Here is a 16,666-nt window from a genome sequence, read left to right on the forward strand (position 1 = left end):
CAGTCAGCAGTCCAATCATTAGATCATTCACACACCCGCTATAAACTTATTGCATCTCTGGCAGTGCTGTTTACATTATATACATGTATAATATAGGATACATTTATTGGCCAATAGATTTATCGACCAGTTGATTTCTGGGCGCTGATATCCTTAATTTTGGGGGATCATGATTGGCCGATACTTACACGTGAAGCCCATCTTATCCCCTGATCTTATCTTCGTCAGTAAAGGTTTGAAAATCAGTCTGTCCTCTTCTGGAGAGGTGTGACTGACAGATCGACCCACCAGGTCAGGTCTGCATGTTTACAGTTAACAATATTCACCCCACTGTTGCCAACTGAGTGACTTGCTATATTTAGTGACATTTCAGACAAAAAAAATTCAGATCAGCCAAAATCAAAATCGGCAGGTCAGGCTTTTTAAGGATCGGGGATCGGCCAGAAAACTGCAATCAGTGCACCCCTACACACATATTCATGGCATTCTTTGATTATATAAATGTCTCTTAAGCGTTACTCCAATAGCTAAAATTTTAATTTATACCAGGTGAGTCTTTCTCTCCTGAGAATGTGGACCGGTACCGGTACTGGACTGATTCTGTGCCTTCAAATGATTTAAACAGAAGTTTCACATAACTTAGAAGTTGATGTAAAAATAAGTGTTTTAGCCACAAAATGATTATGCTCAGCAGCAAACAACATATCCCCAACTACAGCATAGAGTAGCTCATTGATGTAGCAGCTATGTAGCCTGACATAAAAACATTTTGCTAGACAATGTCAAACATTGAGAAGTTTCAATTATTGTTATCAAATGTTATCAAACACGGTGTTTTGATGCCAAAAATGCCTCAGAAATATACAGAACCAAACAGGAGAATCAACTCATTTAAAGTTTAAACTCACTTTCACACAAAGACAAAGACCCTAGCATAAATATTTGGCTGTTGAACTGGACTGTTCCAGGTCGCTATCAAGCTAATTTTCTATTAGCAGCTTTACAAATCTTTTACATTACATTACCAAGTCACATTAAAACAAACCTTTATCTTGGATTTTTTCTGTTCTTCCTCTTTCTTTTCTCCCTCCCTGAAGGATAAGTCCTTTTTTGAGACATTGTTTTGGTTACTTAACTTCTGACAGGAGCTTTGGACTTTAGGATGCGCTCTGCACGGCAGCTCATGTTACCGGCGAAGCGTGCAGTACCCACCGCCGTCACCCAGGGGGCCCCAAGAGCAATTTTCTTTTTCTTTTTATCCATGTTATAATCGTTTCTAAATACATTATCAATTATATATTATTGTAAAAACAAATCACTTCATAGTGAAAATGTGTGTTTTTGAAATTATAATGACAGAAATTATTACAAAAAAAAAAAAAAAAACAGCTCCACTGAGGGTGCCCATTATTGGCCCTGGGTCTCTAAGCGGCTGATTAGTTTGCTTATGCCTTGGGCCGGCCCTGTTTATACGCGTATTTGTGAGCCTGCCTCTTTATTATTAAATTTCATATAATTTCAGATCTTTGCACAACTTTTCTTCAGGTTAATTTAGAAAGTGAGCTATTATTATTACAAGTTAGTTTTCTAAACTACAAAAAAGTAACTCTTCAGGAAACTCAAATATGAAAAATTGGACTGATATCGATAATCGATAGTAACACCGGTGTTATGCCAGATTTACCAATATTTTATTTGATCAAGTTTTTATCCGGTTACTCGATTAATCGTAAGAATAATTGATAGATTACTTGATTACTAAAATATCCGTTTACAACAGCTAATTTTGCTTGGATCTTAAAATCCAAGCAGAATGTCAAATTTGGAGTAAAACATTTTTCATTGTAGCATTTGATACCAACAGAGGCAGGTGGAGTTTGCCCTGCCAATTGCAGGGCAAACTCCTACCACCATTGCCCCACAAGTTTGGGTTGACAAATATTATAACACTTCATTTGACTTTGTCATATATGTAAATAGCTTCTTAGCTTATCTGCTGTCATAACCTAGATTACCAGGACTAGGTCATTTCATGCCAGGTGAGCTGGCATGAAATGACTTTTTATTTCTAATTCATCAATTTAGAGTGTTTACATTACCTCATCTCTAGCACATTTAATTTGATCACTCACCTAATGTAACTACAATATCTGAAGATGGTTGTTTCTCTCAGTCAAATCAGTTTATTCCCTTAAATAAAAGTAGTCAACTGAGTTTTAACTAGGATGGATCCAACAAAAGTTGGATTTTGCCCACAGACATTATTTCCTGAGAACCAATGTCTGAAATAATCTATTTTTTGTCAAAAGTTTATTTTTTATGGAATTATTATCTATTTAATTTTATTTCTACTAAACAGATGTGACATTGTAGACATATTCTTGCTTTCTGTGAGACATAATAAAGTGAATAGTAAGCAACTTGTAGTATATATAATACATTTTGTGGAATCAGTCCACAGTTCTGTAAGTAAAATCCTATTAGTGAAGTTTGTCTATAATGATGTACAGACAAACTTCTAGAGAAAAGTTATTTAAACTGTGACGATCAAGCTGATGAGTACTGTTACTAGTTTTCTTCTTTCATTTAGTAACTGTCTATAAAATGAGTCAGACTTGTCAACACAGTGGTTTTGATACATTATTCTACTATTGTAGAAGATTTTAAAATTCCTCTTACTATTCCATTTTATCTCCAAGTGAAATCTCCAGGCTCAAAATAAATTTTAGAAAGTCTGTTATTCATCAGTACCTATGGACAGAAGAATTAGATTCAGAATTTAACATAAATCATGTGAATTTAAAGTGTGCTTGAGATACCCAGCTTAATTGTAATTCACTGGTGTCTTGGAAAGGTTTTACACATCCACACAGTGAATCAGAATATATGGAGTGTTGTGACAGGTATACATATATATGACTTCTGCATTCTTGAAAGCCATTTGCTATAGAAAAGGAAAGACAAAAACTGAGTTTCAAAGCGAATACAAAGATAAAGCTCCAGAGTACTACAATTAAAATGTCCCATTTGTGTGCAGTGTATTTGAATATTGCTCTTGAGCAACAGCTTCTAATTTGCCAGATGTTCATGATCAAAATAAGCTATATCACAACCTTCTGCTGAATTTATTTTGGGGATATGTAAAACTGAAGCACACACGTGACAAACTGGTTTGACTAGCATCATTTGTATGTTATTGGTAGTCAATTTCTGGAGGTACCGGCTATGACAGATATTTTCTTGTCTATGACCATGAAAATAAGCTTGAACTGATAACTGATGGCCTTTCTGAATAAATAAATGAGGATGGACATGTAAAGCAGCAGATGATATGCCACACAATATTCTTGTTGTCCCCTTTTTTTATTTCAACCATCTATAACACATCCTTTAAAGGAAAAGTTTAATGTGAACAAAAGCCAAAACCCTCACTCATCCACAGCAGACAACAACAGACTGTTCAAAGTATGTAGAATTAAATAATTTTTTTAGCATTTTGCATTATTTTGTAAACAGATCATGGCAAATTAATTCATTTCCAATTAATGTTATTTATTCTTTATACCTACAGTTTAATTTGAAAATTCATGACTGATAATGAATACTTTCAACTAACTTATCATTCGACAGTGAATTTTCCCCAACAAACTCATATCAGTTCTGATAGCTCCCCAAAAGTGAAGCTGACATTTGACCAACCAGCATGGCTAAATTTAAAATGTATCTTTCACTTTAAGCATATGTCGAAGCCTTTGTATCGCAACAGATCTGAAATTCACATGTCAGTGCGAAAATGGCCCATATTTCAAAATAAAAGGTATTAATACCTCCTCTACCCAGCCTGCTTGTTGCTCCGCCTAAAAATAGCAAATTTTGGAAATGAATCTACATTTACAGATCTTTAGATCTTTTCATGGGAATACCAAGTTAAGATAGATAAATAATAAGCATACATACAATTAGGCTAAAAAAATATTCATTCCTCTGGAAAATTTAATAGCTCTTACTCTCTTCACCAACCCTCTTCCAAGTCAAAACTGGGACTCTGGCTTTGTTATTGTCTCCGCTTGCTGCCTCTGCTGTGGGTAACACTTTATTTGAAGGGGGTTGAATAAGACTGTCATGACACTGTCATAAACATGACATAACACCTGTCATGAACATCAATAAGTCTTCATGAATAGTTATGACTGTTGTCATAAAGTGTCATTCGGTAAATAATGACACTTTTAATACAAAGTTGACATTATTCGAAATGTCTTTATTATGACAACTTGTCATTAACCAAGAAATCATGATCTAACATAAATTTGTTATAAAAGTATTACCGATTAAACTTTAAAAATTAGCTTTATGTAGTAATATTATAAAGCTCTGCCATGTTGTTTAGTCTTAATTTTCTTAATTTAATCGATCCTAAAGTTTTACAGCAAGATGTCTACAAAGCACTTATGAACTTAGCATTTGAAACATTATTTAAGGCTGTTTAAACCCTTGTGCGTGCGAGGACTGAGGCAAACGTAGAGAACTGTGGCAAATGATAAAAGTTTTACGTGTGTGTGGTCGGTTGGTACGGACCCCATTTCTAAACACAAAGGCTAAGTAGTGCAATACACCATCTCCACCAGTGAGAGGCAGCAGTGCACGAACAGGCGTGCAGTGTGTTGGTGAAGAAGAAATCTTCCATATTGTGGCGCAAACCTAACACAAGTTATAACGGCCAGACCTCCTGTTTAAAAAGAAGCCGAAGTTTGATACCTAATACATATGAGGTATGTGTTTTATTAACTTTACATTTTCTTTGAGAAAATAACATTGATTATGTTCTCTTTCTCTGTAATAAGCAATTCAAGCCAATCCTACCTTGCTGTAAGTTAATGTTAGCTAAAGTTATTAAACACAATTACTGTAATGTTAGCCCTTAATATTTAATATATTTTAAAGACAGGCAAATTGTTTTTCCCCCTCCAATTTTAATCTAGCAAATTAAAAGCTAATATATTAGTCAAAGTTATCCTTCATGTGCATTATTTAGCGACTTGGCTGATGTGACACAGTGCTTGTGTTCTTTGCTTTGGCAAGTTTAGCCACATGAAGACCCAGGCTAGCCTAAGGACACATGGTGGGGAGGACAAAGTTGGCTAATGAAGACATGCTACGAGTGTGGAGGATGATAATAAGGACCAGCCACCAGAGAAAGGTAAGTGCGGAATGGGGAGCAGGAATCAACATTCACCAGCTGAGTTAAGTTACGTTTTAGACAACTAAACCTGATGTTAAATCAATTTATTTATTAATAAGCTTCTTGCAAACAACCCTAAGTTAGAGTATCTGGTTAGAAATAATTTAGAATGCTCATTAAGTAAAAAGATGCATTCATGTGCCTAAAACTATATGTTAAATGATGCATTCGAATAACAGTGGCAGTCTGTCTGAACTTCTGCCAGACAAATATTTGATCAGAATAATTTTGTTCAGCTCCAGTTATTATTACACTTGTATTAAGAAATAATTGTATTGCACTTTATAACAACCAGTCATGTTAACTAGGCATTTGTCTGCCAGTCTACCATTCTGACAGTGTGCAGCAAGGGACATTTTTGAAATGGTATTTAAATAAATGCTGGGATATGATGACATTGTTTTTTGTTTTTGTTCTTTTTTTAAGTGACAACAATGAATTGAGTCATCACTGACTATGAGAATGTCCAGAAGAGATTCACCAAGTTTGAATTCATGAAAAGGCTTTCGCCATGATTAACTATTGCAAGAACAGCTGTAATTTCTGAGCATTTCTGGACACCTTCAAAGAGCTGCTTCCAGGAAATGAAGACAAGAAGAAGATCTCCTGTTTTCAGAGCATTGCAGGAAGACTATTACGAAGGAGATGTTACTGTTGAAAGAACCTATTTTCTTAAGTTAAAGAATAAGTAATTCTGTTTTAGTTTTTCAATCAGCATTTCAGAGTAACAATATACTGACCAGACGTTAAACCCTCTGTTATCTTAGAACAAGTTATCTTTTGTTTTATTCCAATGTACAAAGGGTTTGTTCTACAGTTATGATGGTAGTTATAAGTAGTCCAGTGTGTTTCACTTCATTTGAGGTAAGACTTAATATCAATAACTCTGTTAGCATTGCATTTGACACTGTAATGCTAAATTACATCTTTATAATTGTTGCTACTAGTTTCAATTTACTTGAGGTAAAAGTTAATATTAAGGACACTGTAATAACACTTAATGACATATTCATAACTGGTGCTACTTGTTCCACTTTAGTAGATGTAAAAGAAATTGTTAATGAGTCTGTTATTAAATCATTTGACCGTGTAATAAAGCTTAGTGAAATCATTATTGCTTGTCCTACTTGTTTTGCTTTATTTCAGGGAGTGGAAATATTAATCATTGTTTTGTTAAAGCTTTTGCTAGTGTAATTAAATCATTATGACTACTATTATGACAAATTTATGTTAGATCATGATTTATTGGTTAATGACAAGTTGTCATAACGGAGACAATTTTGTCTAGGTTAATGACAAGTTGTCATAATGAAGACATTTTTGGCGAGGTTAATGACAAGTTGTCATAATGAAGACATTTTGTCTAGAATAATGTCAAGCTGTCATAACGAAGACATTTTGAATAATGTTAACTTTGTATTAAAAGTGTCATTATTTACCGAATGACGCTTTATGACAACAGTCATAACTATTCATGAAGACTTAGTGATGTTCATGACAGGTGTTATGTCATGTTTATGACAGTGTCATGACAGTCTTATTCAACCCCCTTCAAATAAAGTGTTACCCTGCTGTGTATGGTGGTACTATAGTGGATTTCAGCCTGATTTTGTCATTTTGTCTGGATCCCATCTAATATTTGGATTGCTTTGATTGTAAGCCTCCTTGCAGAAGTGCATACTGCAGATCATACAAGAGTAGACCTCACATTGGCTGCTCGGGTGCGGGAAATACGGTGGCCATCTTGGATTGGAGCAGTCGTCCCTCCTACTTGGCTAAACCAAAACAGCAGAAGATGCCGCAGCACTGCGGGATATTGTTGTTCGGATCGAAGAACTATTGACCCGAGGGCTTGAGAGAACATTTCACAAGTAAGATGAACATATTATTGCTTATATTTTGTGAATAGAATATTACTATACTGTATTTGTATATGTTCACTGGCGAAGTGCCAGCTAATATTAGCTCTAGTGCTCGGTGTAGTTCCGTGGTTCAGCCCTTTCTATGAAGACTAACCAAGATTTTGTAAACCTTAAAAAGTTTTAATTATTCCCTACCATTGATTTAGATTATCTGACAAAAGAGCACTACCTTTGAATTAAAACAATACATATTATTTAAAATATATTTTTACAGAGTTTCCCCCAGAAAACTTGCTAAGCCCGGTGGTCGAGGCAGGCCACCGGGGGTCCACCGTGTTTTTGAATTAAAAGATGTTGTAAGGAAATGTAATAACATTCCTGGGTAACTATATGTTATGTTGAGGAAAATAAATATTCTTAGTGTTTAATACAGTTAATCTTACTACATGTGAAGACAGTAGATTGAGCAGGATTCCTTTGGATGACATTTTAGAGGGCCTGCAGAAAAGAATGTCTGTTTTAAGGAAGGAACCATAAATTAACTCTGGCACACAGGCAGCGGAAGAGACTTCTCAAGTCATCTCCCATAGCGAGAAAGCACTAAAACTTAAGGAAAAACAAACTAACAACACATAATGTTTTTAATAATTGCAATTTAATTAGAATACTATTTAGCTAAAATTAACGTAACTTGAACTAGTCTAATTTGTAGTTTTATATTAACAACAAATCAAAAAATACAATTAAAATGAATATCAATTATTTGGACTTCTGTTTAATCCAAATTAAGTCAGCGGCTCCATAAGGCCCTCCAGGGCTTCAGGGACCCATAACTGCTAATATTTTAACACAGACCACAGATAAATAAATGTAACATTTGTTTGATTTAATGGTTTCAGCATACATAAAAGATTTTAATTTGTTAAACATTTAAATTAAACATTTTAAGGAGGGGCTGGCCAATTAAACTACTTTATCTCTCCCAGATTTTACTGCATTTAACACAAAGGCTGTTGAGGTGCTGATGTTTTTAGCAGCAAGAGGGGCCACTAAATCAAATTCTGCTCAAGGCTAACTTTGCACCAGCCCTGCATGATGAGTTAAATGCGCTGTACTGCGCACAGAGATGTTCAATAAACGGGAGATTTAATTCAATGCTGCTAATGTGACTTAAATAGCTCTTCCATTTCGTGTGTATTGAGTTTTTAATAAGAACCACAGAAACATTTTTGGTAGCCGAGCTTTATGGGACAAGTTTCTCAGATCTCCTTGCAGTCGCGCATATTACCGCACTATAAGGCGCACCTAAAAACCTTCAATTACCTCAAAAGCCGACAGTGCGCCTTATAATCCGGTGTGCCTTATACATGGACCAATATTGAGCCACAACAGGTCTAGCCATAGACATAAATACTAGACGCCTCATGGAGCGGGTCAGCCCGTTGCTGCCATAGACATAATATAAGGATAGATGCCTCATGGACCGCTCTCACCTATTGTCGCTGACGAGATTTAGGGCGGCCATCTTGGAGCGATCCACCACTCCACTCAGCGTTATGTGTTTAGCAGGCACAATGACATATCAGCGCATTTAATAGATCATAACACGCTTTTTTGTTACTGGAAACCATATTCAAACATCTATCAAAGCAACATTTATAAACAATTGTATTTTTTAAGTATGTTTTTAATACATAGTTCAGCATATTTAGTGGCTTTAACAATAGAATAGGAATGGAATATTCTGATATTGATGTATGATGAGCATATTACAAAGCACACAGCCGTTCATAATTTATTTAATAAATTATTTAGTAATATCAATACATATTTATATAACTATACAAACACAAATAAATAATGATTAATAATGACACAAATAAATAATGATTAATACTGACTAATATATATTGGATACATGTTTATATATATGTATACATACATATATATAGGTATATGTTTTTCAGCCGACGAGTTCTAGCTTCAGAGAGATTCAGCAGCTGAGATTGAGTCCAAAATCCGATGCGAGATTCATCCGTGCTGCAGTGAATCCGTCTCTCTTTAAAGATATTTCCCACTTCTTCCTCACATCGTGTCTTTATGAAACCTTCAAAACTATCTTACTTTTGAAAGAGTGAAAGAATTACATATAAATAATAGTCTTTACCACCTGTGTAAACTTTGCTGGTGAATGTTATAACACGCAATATAAGTTTTATAATATGTTACATTGTTTCATTTCTAATTTAGGCTCTTGTGTCAGATAATCTAGTCAATGTTAGGTTAGAGAATAATTAATTTTTTAGATTTACGGAATCTCGGTTAGCCTTCATAGCGGGGATGAACCCCGGTATTACACCAAGCACTATAGATAATATTAGCTCGTATCTCACCGGTGGACATAAATACAGTAAAGTAATATTCTAATGACAATATATACACAATAATATGTCCATCTTACTTGTGAAATGTTATGTTAGCCCTCACATCAATAGTCCATCGATCAGAACAACAATGTCCCTCAGTGCTGAAGCATCTTCTGCTGTTTTGGTTGAGCAAAGTAGGGGGTTCGACCGCTCCAAGATGGCCGCCGTATTTCCTGCGCCGGAGCAGCCAATGCGGGGTCTACTCTTATATTATGTCTATGGTTGCTGCTATACCTAAGAGCGTCCGCCATATTGAATGTGTTATATGTGCCATTAAGCTTATACAAGTAAATGGACCGAACTTCAGAAAGTGCCGTTCTTAAGTATTTTAAGTTCATTCCTGTCATTGACACATTTTCTCACACGCATTAACATATTTGGCAATCAAAGAAATCACTAAAGACAGAGTTTCTAACTTTTGATGTGATTTTTTAATTGTTTTGAGGCATTGCTGAATAAAGAGCACAATGTTTTTATTTGATAGAAATGATTCTTATAATTTTTATATTGACAATGATGAACATACACACTTTTACAGTGTTTTATTAAAGAACATATTTACATAATTCCATAATTTAATGTACATTTAACGTTTTAAGACAAGAAACAAATTATTTTCTTGTATTTATTTTTTTATACATTATTGAGAAATGACATTTGATTTATAAATCAGTCATTGTCAAAGATTAAACTACATATTTTTCTTACTTTTTTCCAAAGAAAAAATATTTACTACAGTATATCAACTCTGCTATTGACAGCAAAGAGTGAAAATAATTCAGAGTAAATTCTTTTCATTTCATTACATACGCTGTATTAATACACTAATACTTCAGATGTAGATATTTAAAAATACACAAAAAGTGAAAGAATAAAACATTTATTTATTATACTGGGAACACTGTCCACAGGCAGGCCTTCAGTCTGCTGGTCACACTGGGAGAACTCCAATGACTTCTGAGACGTCCTGTGTAACAGAGATAAAAGCTTGTGTGTGCCTTTGTGAGTTTTGATCTAAATGATTGTAGGGTTGTATGTGTTTATGAGATTTTTGATCAATGCGTTTGTTTAGAGCCACCTAGTGGTGTGATGAGTGACTGCATGCAGCGGGTCCGTCAGGCACTCTCGCGGCTTCCCCACCAGAATTCTGAGGAGCGCTGGTGGAGGTAGGTGCGAGAGATGCAGCTCTTCACTTCCTTTTTTACTTAGGGTCATATTTTTCTAGTTCAACAATTAACGAAGTACTGTAAGAATATTTAACATCTACAAACATAATTTGTAAAGTTTTTCTCGTAGTTGGGCTGGAAAAATGTGACCCTATGAGTGGGAGCTGCGCCGGTTGGTGTTCGTGGCTGACCACTCAATCACGACGCTAACCGTGTCTTTTATTTTTCAGCCTGTCGGACCACTTGCCTGCAGTCAAAGCCACATTGTGAAGAGTTTTTTTATTCTGTATTGTACTAGGTGGGTTCAAAGTATAAATGTATTTATATATATAAAATGTTTTGTGAATGTTTTACTTGTCAACTGGTATTAAAGTTGTCTGTTATTTTACTGTTTTTGCTGTTAGCTATTTTTGATTGATTCATTGAATGGGAGTGTTTTGTTTTGGGAAGTTTGTTGGCTGTTGTATTTGTTGTTTAAACTATACGATCAAATCTAATAATAATAATAATAGTAACAATAATAAAGAATTCTGAGGAGCGCTGGTGGAGGTGACAGACAACTAGATAATAAGAGTTACACCTGGTTCACAGGCTAAAGCCAAGGATAAAAGAGAAATTATCCAAAAGTGTAATAGAAAATACATATAGTTTCCAGTTTCCTTCACATTCAGAAAGACATTTTCAGCATGTTGGGCTCTGACTCGTAGCATCTTTATAGCTAAATACCGACATGGTGAAGATGAGCTGGGAAACAGACTGAAAAACAGCAGCTCCTTCTCTGATCCTGACTGATCTTTCCTCACTAAATCCTCACGTCTTTAATGAACTTCTCATCTAACAGCGGTTTTTCACCAGCTCGCTCTCATTAGAAAACAGTGTGAAAACGTTAGCTGCTATGCTAACAATCAGCGGTTACTTCGGGCCAATTTAGCTACATAGGAAATATTTCTCGGTTGTTTAAAAGCGAGTTTCTGGCTGCAAAGTCAAGTAATTCTGATCTTTCAAACTTATCTGTGAAAGATAATGCCAACGAATCCAGTTTGTTTTGTAAAACAGTTGAAAGAAGTTCACACAGGACTTAAGGAGCTCCGATCGCTCTGCTGCCACATAGAAGATGGCGGACGCTGTTACGTACGACTCAGCGCTCCATGAGGGGTCTACGCATAGACATAATATAAGAGTAAACCCCGCATTGGCCGCTCTGGCGCAGGAAATACGGCGGCCATCTTGGAGCGGTATACCCTCCTACTTTGCTCAATCAAAACATCAGAAGATGCCTCAGCACTGAGGGATATTGTTGTTCGGATCTATGGACTATTGATATGAGGGCTCCACAGACAACATTTCACAAGTAAAATGGACATATTATTGTGTATTATTGTGATTAGAATATTACTTTACTGTATTTATGTCCACGGGCGAGATACCAGCTAATAATATCTACAGTGCTTGCTGTAATACTGGTTCAGCCCAGCTAAGAAGGCTAACTAGGGGTTGAACGACTACATATTTTTTAAGGTCGACTACATCATGATAATAGTCGAGTCGATGTCGACTAGTCGCTGTGACGTCATAGTGACGTAAGCGCAAAAACCCTTCACAACTACTTGGAGGCTTTATCAGCTATTTTCACGGCAAATATGGACCCTCCCCCGACCCCCCCCCCCCCCCCCCCCACACACACACACACACACACTCCCCTTCTCCTGCTTTTACTAAGTCTATTATGGAGAATTAGAAGAGCAATAAACAGATCATTCTTCGTGAGCAGGGAGAAAAGTTCGTTGCACAAAGTCGGGTCTGACTTTTTTTTTGGTTTTTTTCCAAACACCGGCTGATGCTGATGATCTCTGGATAGTTACTCGTATAGGAGTCAAATTATCACACTGACCACAATGGTGCTTTTGGAACATCACAAACCAAACTTATTATGAACGGATCCCGTTTGGTTACAGTTGAATTTAACGAAACCTCCTGCTGCTCCTCCGCCCGATGCGCAGCAGGAGGCTCTGCTGACTCAGCAGCGGCTCTCTGAACCGACATGCGGACGGCGGCCGAGATCGCCTCTATCAGATCCTCAGGATGAAGCTTGGACTTAGTTTCCAGATGTAGTCAAACCATGTCTTTATAAGAGCGTAAAGCTGCCAGGTTAAAAGCTTCAATACGCAGGGTGACGCTGATCAGTTGGATGGATAAAAAAGCCTGACATCATGACGCGTTGTAACACATTACTCCGGTAGTCTTTTTTATTTATTTATTTTTTTAAGGATTTTTTTCGGCACTAGTTTATTTGACAACGATCTGACTGTAAGGGGGCAGAGAGAGCGGAGAGAGGCCTGGACCCAGCGAATGGAGGACGGGAGTCGGACTCCTGATTACCGCGGGCTAAAGTCTCTGTATGCGGGGCGCCGCGCTAACCACCGCGTCGCGCAACGCCCCTATTGCGGTAGCCTATGTTGTAATTTACAGTTTGTAATTATTAAATTATTTACATTTTTATACAATTTGAGCTTTCTGACGAACTCACCTAGTCCACCTTCTTTCATTTTCTGGGAAAAATCTGTTTAGTCAAGTAATTGCGACTAGTCGACTGGCCCAGAAAAAAGTCAGTGCAGAGAAAAGAATCGACGAGTCGACTAGTCGACTAATTGGTGCAACCCCTAAGGCTAACTGAGATTCTGTAAATCTAAAAAAAATAAATTATTCTCTAACATTGACTTAGATTATCTGACACAAGGGCCTACATTAGAAATGAAACAATATAACACATATAAAACTTATATTATGTGTTATAACATACACCGGCAAAGTTTACACAGGTGGTAAAGACTATTATTTATATTCTTTCACTCTGTTAAAAGTAAGATACATCCTAAATCTTCCGTTTTTGTTTTGAAAGTTTCCTAAAGACACGATGTGAGGAAGAAGAGGGAGATATCTATAAAGAGAGACGAATTCACTGCAGCACGGATGAATCTCACATCGGATTTTGGACATCGGCTGAAAAACACACACACACACACACACACACACACACATATATATATATATATATATATATATATATATATATATATATATATATATATATATATATATATATATATATATATTCACAATTAACCATTATTTGTGCCATTATTAATCTTTATTTATTAGTGTTTGTATAGTTATATTGATATTTATTAAATATTTATTAAATAAATTATGAACGGCTGTGTGCTTTGTAATATGCTCTTCATACATTGATATCAGAATATTCCATTCCTATTCTATTGTTATAGCCACTAAGCATATTTAAATATGATGAACTATGAATTAAAAACATACTTAAAAAATACAATTGTTTATAAATGTTGCTTTGATGTTTGAATATGGTTTCCAGTAACAAAAAAGTGTGTTATGATCGATTAAATGCACTGATACGTCATTGTGCCTGCTAAACACATAACGCTGAGTGGAGCGGTGTACTGCTTCAAGATGGCCGCCCTAAATCTCGTCAGCGACAATAGGCGAGAGCGATCCATGAGGTGTCTATCCTTATATTATGTCTATGGGTCTAAGTATTGATGTCTATGCGGTAAGCAGCCACCGACTTCATTTTCGCCCTTAGAAGAAGAAGTGCGCGGTGCATGCTGGGATAGTTGTCAGAACGCTGGTTTGTTAATAAAGTTTGACCTATCTACCTACCGACCGTCTAGAATCAGGTCGTCTGCAGGTCATTTAGCACCACGTTCTCCATGAACATGCTGTAGGTGAACGGAGAAGGGTGACCATTGTCCGGCCACCGCGGAATGCTCTCCTCGCCGACCAGAGTCGGACTGTTTTGTTGACATTCCTTTTAGTGCAGCTCCATCTAGTGGATGTATAACGTAACTCCAGCCTCTAATGTAGCGTCTCTTCTATGCGCCTTATAATACGGTGCGCCTTATATATGAAAAAGTTTTAAAATAGGCCATTCATTGAAGGTGCGTCTTATAATCCAGTGCGCCTTATGGTGCGGAAAATACGGTACTTCTGGCTGACTAAGTGGACAAAGCATTTAGTACGGTTTGATCCTTCATGTAACCGGAAATAATAAAAATAATAATAAAATAATATAAGACCAACTTGATGCGTGACTATGAGGTGAGCACGAAAGCTCCTCACTTGGCTGAACCTGGATGATAATTGGTTAACACTGGTTCGTTAACCACTATCGCTCCGGCCAACTGGGAACACATGCATAAACTTTACAGGAAAGACAGAGCCACACGCTGGGGAGCGTGTTGAGATGTAAACGCCTCACATAATTATTTGTTCAAAAAGATAAGTCATTCTCACCATTCCCTCAAAGTACACCTCTGAAAGCGCGACTACAAATTATTCCTGTGGTTCACATAGAGCGACTACAAGCTACTCCTGTAACCAGAGTTAAAGTGGTGGGTTTTAAACTCTTACCTTGATGCAGAGGTCTCCCAAGAAACATAATTCCTCACAGGGGGTTGATGTAAATATCCATACAGGTCAGCCTGTGTCCAGTTTGAGTGAAAGGAGGCGTGCACGATCCGCGCTGAGGTAAACTTCAGAGATCAAGCAGGCAACGCGCCTGCAACACGCAGAGGCAAAGCGCAGAGGCGCCAACCTTGGCTTAGTGCTATTAAATGCATCAACTGTACACCTATCTTTTATTAGATTTCTCCTTAAAGTTCCTTTGAGCTACAATACCAAATTATCTTTGGGTTTATTTCCTCTTTAGGATAGATTGTGTGTTCAATCATAACCAGAAGAGTGTGATGTTAAAAAAATTCCAGATTTCTAGACTTTAGGTTAAGTTTTATTGCTGTGGTTTGCAATTTTTGTGTTTGGTCTCCGATTCAAAAGATGGGAAGCACAGTACGAATGGGATGACAGGATGTCTCTGCTGAGGACAAAACTGTGTTCACAAAGATGTCTGGTTTTACAACTTTACCAGGTAGTTTTGCTCTAACAAATCTCAAACCTGCTTAAGAATCCCTCTGTGAATTCACATTTCCTTCAGGATATTTCACCATATTTTATTCGAGTGGAGTTTAACAATAATAGCAGGGAAGACACGTGTGAAGAGAATAGTTTTCAATTTTGACATTTTCTGGTAAAGAAAGTTTTAATAAGGAATGATGTTTAGTTTGATTTATTCCAAAAGACAGTTTCTGTATTAAGTATGAAGTAACTCTGCTGATCAAAATAGCATCATTAAAACACTCAAATGTTTGCTCAGTTATATATGCGTGTTATTTTTATGGCAATATTTATTTAAATCAGATCTTTAGTCAGATATTTACATTAAGTTTTTTTATTACCTCCATCTCAGTCCTTAACACACATACCTACACACTCCCACTATTAACAATTATAGATTGCATACTACATACACATACTAGCAAACACCCATAACCTGTGCATATAAACCAGATGTATACTACTGCTTATATATTGTAGTCTGAATATTGCACCAATATTGTATTTATAATACTGCAAATGAAATAACACAAACTATACTAATAAAGAAATAAATACTAACACTATGTGGTGGTGGTGGTAGGAGCTTCCACCACAATCTGTATGATATTTTAGATCATCAGATATATTTATATTTATAACTTCGTGTAAGCACTTCTGGATGGATGTAAACTGCATTTCGTAGCCTGTACTTGGGACATGTGCAATGACAATAAAGTTGAATCTGTCTGTCTGTCTGTCTGTCTGTCTGTCTGTCTGTCTGTCTGTCTGTCTGTCTGTCTGTCTGTCTGTCTGTCTGTCTGTCTGTCTGTCTGTCTGTCTGTCTATCTATCTATCTATCTATCTATCTATCTATCTATCTATCTATCTATCTATCTATCTATCTATCTATCTATCTATCTATCTATCTATCTAACTGGATGATGTAAGTTACTCATCAAGGAAATATGAGAACATCACTTGAAAACAACTAGAGAGAGAGAGAGACGC

Source organism: Poecilia mexicana, unplaced genomic scaffold, assembly GCF_051168715.1.
Source record: "Poecilia mexicana isolate PSO_F unplaced genomic scaffold, ASM5116871v1 scaffold_17, whole genome shotgun sequence".
Classification (NCBI taxonomy): Eukaryota; Metazoa; Chordata; class Actinopteri; order Cyprinodontiformes; family Poeciliidae; genus Poecilia; species Poecilia mexicana.